Below are 7500 nucleotides of genomic sequence, written 5' to 3' on the forward strand. Positions count from 1 at the left end.
TCTAGATATATATTTATCTACTTATTTATTTTCTTACTTATTAATTCGTTGATTTGTCTATGTATATATTTATCTATTTATCTATTTTTATTTATTCATTTACTTATCTATCTATTCATATTCATCTATTCATTTATCTCTTCGTTGATTCATTTATCTATTTATTCATTCATTTGTTCTTATTTATTTGTATTACTCATCCTACTATATCAGCTGACCACTGAATGTGTCTCTTTCATCTTCACTTTGTCCGATCCTTTGCGAAACCCAATACCTCTGTCGGTCGTCCGTCGCGCGTCACTCCCTCCACCTCCCACGACTCACTCGCTTCGCTTTGCTTCGTTTGTTTGTCTTGCCGACAGCCACAGCAGCTACCATCCTTTTTGTAACGAGATATCTTTGAAGTCCACAGAGTGTAGATGGAGAAGAAGCTATGATATGTGTGGTTTTAAAATATTCTGAGACACGTTTCTCCAAGCTACGGTGATATATATATATATTTATATATATATATATATATATATATATATATATATATATATATACACACATATATATACATATATATATATATATACAAATATATACATATATATATACATATACAAATATACATATATATATATATACATATATATATATATATATATGAATACAATCGCCAATGACGATGTCAATCAATCGGGTTCGATTCCGGGAACAACTGTCGGAATTATTTTACATATGAATATATATATATATATATATATATATATATATATATATATATATATATATATATATGTATATATATATGTATATATATATATATATATATATATATATATATATATATATATATATATATATATATATACCTCACTGGGTGTAGTAACACATGAAACGCACAAAGAACCCAATAATAAGATGATACATGGGCTCAGAAATTTACCTTACGAGGACAGGCTTAAGCACATTAATTTACACTCTGGAAAGACCCAGAGTGCTGGATAATCTAATAGAGGTGTTCAAGTTGATCGAGGGATTTAACAATGGTAATGCAGACAAAGTCATCATATTAATCCAACAAGGCATGACTTCCAGTAATGAATTTAAAATGGACAAGTTTAGATTTGAGAAGGAAATAGACAAGAACTGGTTTACCAATAGAGTGGTAAACGAATGGAATAGACTTAGTAACCATATAGTGAGTGCTGAAACAATCAGTTGTTTTAAGAGATTAGATAGCTTTATGGATGAGGATATGGGGATTGGACATGGAATTGCCTATTGTAGGCCTTATGGTTTCTTGCAGTCTTCTTCTTTCTTATGTTATATCCGTACAAGAATTATTGACTTGATATCTGGCTTATACTCTGGGACAGAGAATACTGTAAAGTATGGAGAAAGCATGTCTTTAGCTTTCTCCTACTAATCTAGAAGTGAATCAAAGGTGTGCCTTCGCAAAAATATTTTTCAACACCTGAATGGTCTTAGTACTGGACAGAGTTGTCGATCAATGTCATTGGGTAACATCTATTGGAAACACCAAGGTCAGTAACCTTGTATTCGCTGATGATCCTGTTCTTCTTGCGGTGTCGTTGGAGGTCCGGGTTTCAGCCCTCAAGTCACTGGACAGGAAGGCGAGACCTCTTGGACCAAGACAAAGGTCCAGGAGTTTGGGAGCTTACTGGATTATACATTTCAGTCTCTCCATATATGTTGCGAGGACATTGGGGTCTTTTCCCTCTCCCCCTCCCCACCCCCACCACACACTCTCATCCAGCAAAGGACTACCGAGCAAAAGTTGCCACGTCCCTCTCCTAAGGACGTAGTCGCTCGTATATTCATACCATGTGATTTCTGTATTCCATTGTAATCCCTGAAGACGGGTTCCGGACAGGACCCGAAACGTCGGGAATAAATTACCTACTTATGAGTCTAGTGTTTCTACGTTTCCATCTTACATTGGTAGTGTAGAACATGAAATTGATGGGTCATGTCAGGAAGTACTTCAAAGGATTGGCATTCCCTATAGTACTATGGATCTTCGTGTTCCTTGTTGATCTAACCATCTTGGCCACAGCTACCACTTATTCGAAATCAAGGAGCACGACATTGGTGGCAGCGGTGGGATTAAAGTTCCCTGAATACATTAACGATTAAGTTCCCTGTATACATTAACGATTAAGTTCCCTGTATACACTAACAATTAAAGTTCCCGTTCATGACACACGAACTCTAGAGATGACTAGACTTCTACTTAACTTTTAACTACTCCAAGACAATTCTCATCCAGAGTATAGATATAGACGTTAAATGCTTTGGTACTAAATACCTTCGGAGAATAATGGAGCATCGCTGGAATGACTTCGTATCAATCCAAAGACTATACAGTGAAACTCAGTCTAGGCTAGTTACCTTCAGCATGATTCGTGAACGTCAACTCCGGCTGTATGGGCATTATGTGGCACGTTTCCTTGATGATGTTGATCCTATTCAGCGTTGTCTCCACAAGAGACAACCCTCGATGGAGGAGATAAAGGAGACACCGACAGAACTCATAACTAGGGCAAGTTGATCGAAACTGCCGAGAGTCTTTTGGGTTTGAATGGGAAGGGTGCCTGAATGGGAGCTTGGCTGCTCGGAGGTAAGCATAGGGACTGGCGCCGACGTGCGAGTAGAGCAACGCACTCCCTGGCGTATGTCCCAAATTGTTGTTGTTGTTGTTGTTGTTGTTGTTGTTGTTGTTGTTGTTGTTGTTGTTGTTGTCGTTGTTGTTGCTGTTGTTGTTGTTGTTGATGATGATATGTATATATATATATATATATATGTATATAAGTATATATATATATATAAATATATATATATATATAAGTATATATATATATATATATATATATATGTGTGTGTGTGTGTGTGTGTGTGTGTGTGTGTGTGTGTGTGTGTGTGTGTGTGTGTGTGTGTGTGTGTGTGTGTGTGTGTGTGTGTGTGTGTGTGTATTCACTTCCACTTGGTCTTTGAATCACGTGTTGGACTCGTGATCGACAGCTATTTCCCTCCTGGAAGAGAGCTTAGAGCTCGTAGGTCCGATCTATGGGTAATGCTATGACCTTGCACACACACACACCCCCAACTCCCCGCCCACGAGAGTCAGAGTAACGACCCGAAGCGCAGCGGTACCGAAGTAATTTCGGCCCTGGGCAGGATTCGAACCATGAGCTGCGGGCCACTATTGTGGCAGCTCAGTGTGTGTGTGTGTGTGTGTGTGTGTGTGTGTGTGTGTGTGTGTGTGTGTGTGTGTGTGTGTGTGTGTGTGTGTGTGTGTGTGTGTGTGTGTGTGTGTGTGTGTGTGTGTGTGTGTGTATGTATATGTATATGTATATGTATATGTATATGTATATGTATATGTATATGTATATGTATATGTATCTGTATATGTATATGTATATGTATATATACATGTATATGTATATGTATATGTATATGTATAGATGCATTTCTCTCTTGGACCAAAAGTTTTCTTAATCTAAATAAAACCGTCTGTCTTTGACAGAATATGACCAAAAAATTCTACAGAAACTGATCATGATAGAACGATATATTTTTTTTTTCTATTGAAAGGAAATGCAATAACATTCTATCGGAAAGAAAACATCAATTTAAATTGAACGTCTGTAAAAAAAAAAAAAAAAAAAAAAAAAAAAAGTCCTACTTCCGAAAGCTTCCACCATAGAGAAAAAACATCCAGTGAAATTGTACCTGACTGTACATACCTGACGAATTTAGTCCACCTCTTGGAATCTATAGTGGAGAACCCAATCAACGACCAAGGAAAGAGGCATCAGCATTCATCAAGAGTCACAAAGAGAAGTTCTCTTTACAGCTCCTCTTTTCCCTTACTTTCCTTTCAGATTTCACCCCTTTTACATTCCTTCCCTTCCCCTTACATTACTTTATCTTTCCTTCCCTTTCCTTCCTTTCCCTTACTTTTCTTCCCTTTCTTCTCTTCCTTTCCCCTCCTTTCCCTTCCCTTCCCTTCTCTTCCCTTTCCCTCCTTTCCCTTCCCTTTCTTTCCCTTCCTTTTCCTTTCCTTCCCTTCCCTTCCCTTCCCTTCCCTTCCCTTTCCTTCCCTTCCCTTCCCTTCCCTTCCCTTCCCTTCCCTTTCCTTCCCTTCCCTTCCCTTCCTTCCCTTCCCTTCCCTTCCCTTTCCTTCCATTTTCTATCCTTCCCTTCCCTTCCCTTCCCTTCCTTTCTGTAGTAATCTTGTATATTAATGATTGGAGAGTATTGTGAGATGTAGCCTCTTTCTAAAATATATAGTTTCTTAAACAGCGCACTTAAACAGTGCAACAATCATAAGAAACTAAATATTTTAAAAAGATTCTCCTCTCACAATACACCCAATCATCAATATACAGGCTAACACAGTTACTTCTTTATAGCTACACAACTAGGCTGCATGGTAATAACGAGCGTCCTTCTGTGAACAAATGCCTTGCTACCACCCGCTACCACCCGACGACCTGACGCTACCTCTCCTAGTATCTTCACACATCTATATCTAAATACTGATCTGTACGTTTATTCATACTTACCTGAAGATGGTTGTATGAGTCAACCGAAAGCTTGTATTTTATATTTTTGTGTAATGTTATTCTATCGAACAATACCATGGAACTCGGAAACCTTGTTTTTAACAACACATTGGGAAAAATCGAGAAAATTACTGAGAAGATAGGGGATACAGTATAAGATCTGGTTTTCAATCAAAGATGTCTACATGAGAACTTACTATTTCTCCCCATTTATGGTAATATATATATATATATATATATATATATATATATATATATATATATATATATATATATACATTTATTTTTCTTGCATCTGTTTATATTGTGCTTGTTGTCTTCCTAATCCATGACCTAATTTGTTGTTTCCATCTTCATTTGAAACCTATTAACTCCGTTTTCATCCTTTTATTTTGATATCTCACCTTTAACCCTTTCCTAGGTTTCTTCTACATACATCGTTCCTCCTTTTTTTTTTTTTTTTTTTTTTTTTTTTTTTTTTTTTTTTTTTTTTTTTTTTTTTTTTTTTTTTTTTTTTTTTTTTTTTTTTCTCAATTCAACCCTATTCCTTTCCTTTTCTCTTCATCAACTCTTCCTCCTCCACTTTTTATTCTATTTTTATTCTATTTTTTAAGCTCTTTCTTCTTTTGGGCCTATTCTGAATTTTAGCAGTTCTCTTGTCTTCGCATTTGTAATAGTGTTTCACCTCATCCACACATACATTTCTAAATGTTTTGCATTTTCTATCATTACAATTTTCAATTCTTCTACCTCCATTTTCGACTCTTTTTAATTTCAATTTCTCCATGAAATAATATATTTTTATTCTATCTTTTCTCTCCAATTCTTTGTTTCATCATTTTCTTTTTCTCTCTCCCCTTTTATTTGATCCTTTCTAAATTCTCCCTTCCATCCCTGATCTATTTTCTATTCCTCTCTCCTAAAAACAAGCCTCTTTTCTCTCTACTTTCTCTTTTCCTTCCTCTCTTTCATTTGCTCTCCATTTCATTTTTCTTTACATTTCGTCTTTAAACTTTCTTTGTTTCTTTAGTTTTGGCCATACTTCTTCTTTATTATTCATTCTTCTTCCTCTTCTTCCTCCTCCTTCTCCTCTTCCTCCTCTTCCTTTTCCTATTCCTCTTCCTCTTCCTCCTCACTCCTTTTCCTCTCTCATCTTCCTCCTTCGCCTCCTCTTCTTTCTTTGGTTGCCTATTTTCACTTCCTCATTTATCTCCTCCTCCTCCTCCTCCTCCTCCTCCTCCTCCTCCTCTTCCCTCTTTGATTCCCTCCTTTTCTTTCCTTTCCTCATCTTCCTCCTCCTCCTCTTCCTCCTCCTTCTCGTCCTCCTCCTCCTTTCCCTCTTCCCTCTTTGATTCTCCCCTTTTCCTTCCTTCCTCATCTTCCTCCTCCTCCTCCTTCTCCTCCTTCTTCTCCTCCTCCTCGTCCTTCTCCTCTTCGTCCTCCTCCTCCTTCTCCTCTTCCCTCTTTGATTCCCCCCTTTTTCTTCCTTCCTCCTCCTCCTCCTCCTCACTTTCCTCCTCCTCCTCCTTCTCTTCTTCCTCCTCCTCCTTCTTCCTCCTTCCTCTCTCTCTTCCTCCTCTTCTTTTGAGTCATGTCTGTCATGGATGTATTTTCTTTTTCTCATATTTTTCTTCTCTTTCTTCCACTTTTTCTCTTCTTCCTCTTTCTGACATTCTGGAATAGATCTCGGACTATTCCTGCATTACTTTTACATTCCAAAAAGAAAAGAAAATCTAAAAACTTCTAAAAATAATCTAGAAAATCTAAAAGAAAACCTGGCACAAATAAAGCAAGAAGTTCTCATAAAAGAAAGCTAAAACATTTTTCAAATTAAAACTTAAACTATCTAAAAAGTTAAACAAATAGATATAATAAAGAATATAAAAAGATAAAATCTTGTATATAAAATCTTGAAAAAAACAACTGAAAAACAAAACATCTTAATTTGCAAACGCAGAGACAAGGATTTTGTTATAGATTTAACTTACATTTTCAAAAAAAAAAAAAAATCTTTATGATAATAAAAGCAATTAACATCTGCAACATAGCCTTTGTTGAATGTCTCTCACAATTCTCACTGTCTTTTAACCCCTATTCGTCTCTACCACGATTTCTATTCTATTTGTTTATACTGACGTGATTCTCATTCCTTATGATTTTATAGAATTCAATTCTTTTATGACGCCGTTGATCCTCTTTATTCGCTCTGAAAGTCACTTCTATCTTTTGCTTTACGATCGGATTCCCCGTCTCTTCCAGTGACTCTTTAAGCTTAGCCTTCAAGAATCTTATATTCAAAAGACTTCTTTGTCGTTTAACTTGTTTAGTTTTTTTTTTTTTTATCATGGTTTTGTTGGTCATCCCAAAACAAAAAATTTACGAAAAAATTTATATACTGTATACTGATGATATGTTTTTATATATATATATATAGATATATATATATATATATATATTAATCTATGCATTTATCAGTCTATTTAATTGTATCTATTCATCTATTTATCTAATTATATATATATATATATATATATATATATATACATAAATATATATATATATATATATACATATTATATGTGTACATATGTTATTCATCTTATTCATCTATTTGCTATTTATTTATATATTCGTTTATCTATTTATCTATTTATTTAGTTGTTCATTTACTTATCTATTTATTTGCTTATATCTTATCTATGAATTTCGTTTGTTTGTTTATCAATTTATTTGATTATTCGAATTATTTTTATTCATTCAATTTTTCTATTCATATACATGTCTATTCATTTATTAGTTTATTTATTTGTTTATCTATCTATTTACTTATTCATTCACTTATAGTTATATTGATGAATTCATTTATAAATTTATTAATGAGTTAATCTTCATTTACATGATGATTCGAATCATTAATCTCTTT

This window comes from Oratosquilla oratoria, chromosome 40 (assembly GCF_046742065.1).
Source record: "Oratosquilla oratoria isolate Oo_2021 chromosome 40, ASM4674206v1, whole genome shotgun sequence".
Taxonomy (NCBI): domain Eukaryota; kingdom Metazoa; phylum Arthropoda; class Malacostraca; order Stomatopoda; family Squillidae; genus Oratosquilla; species Oratosquilla oratoria.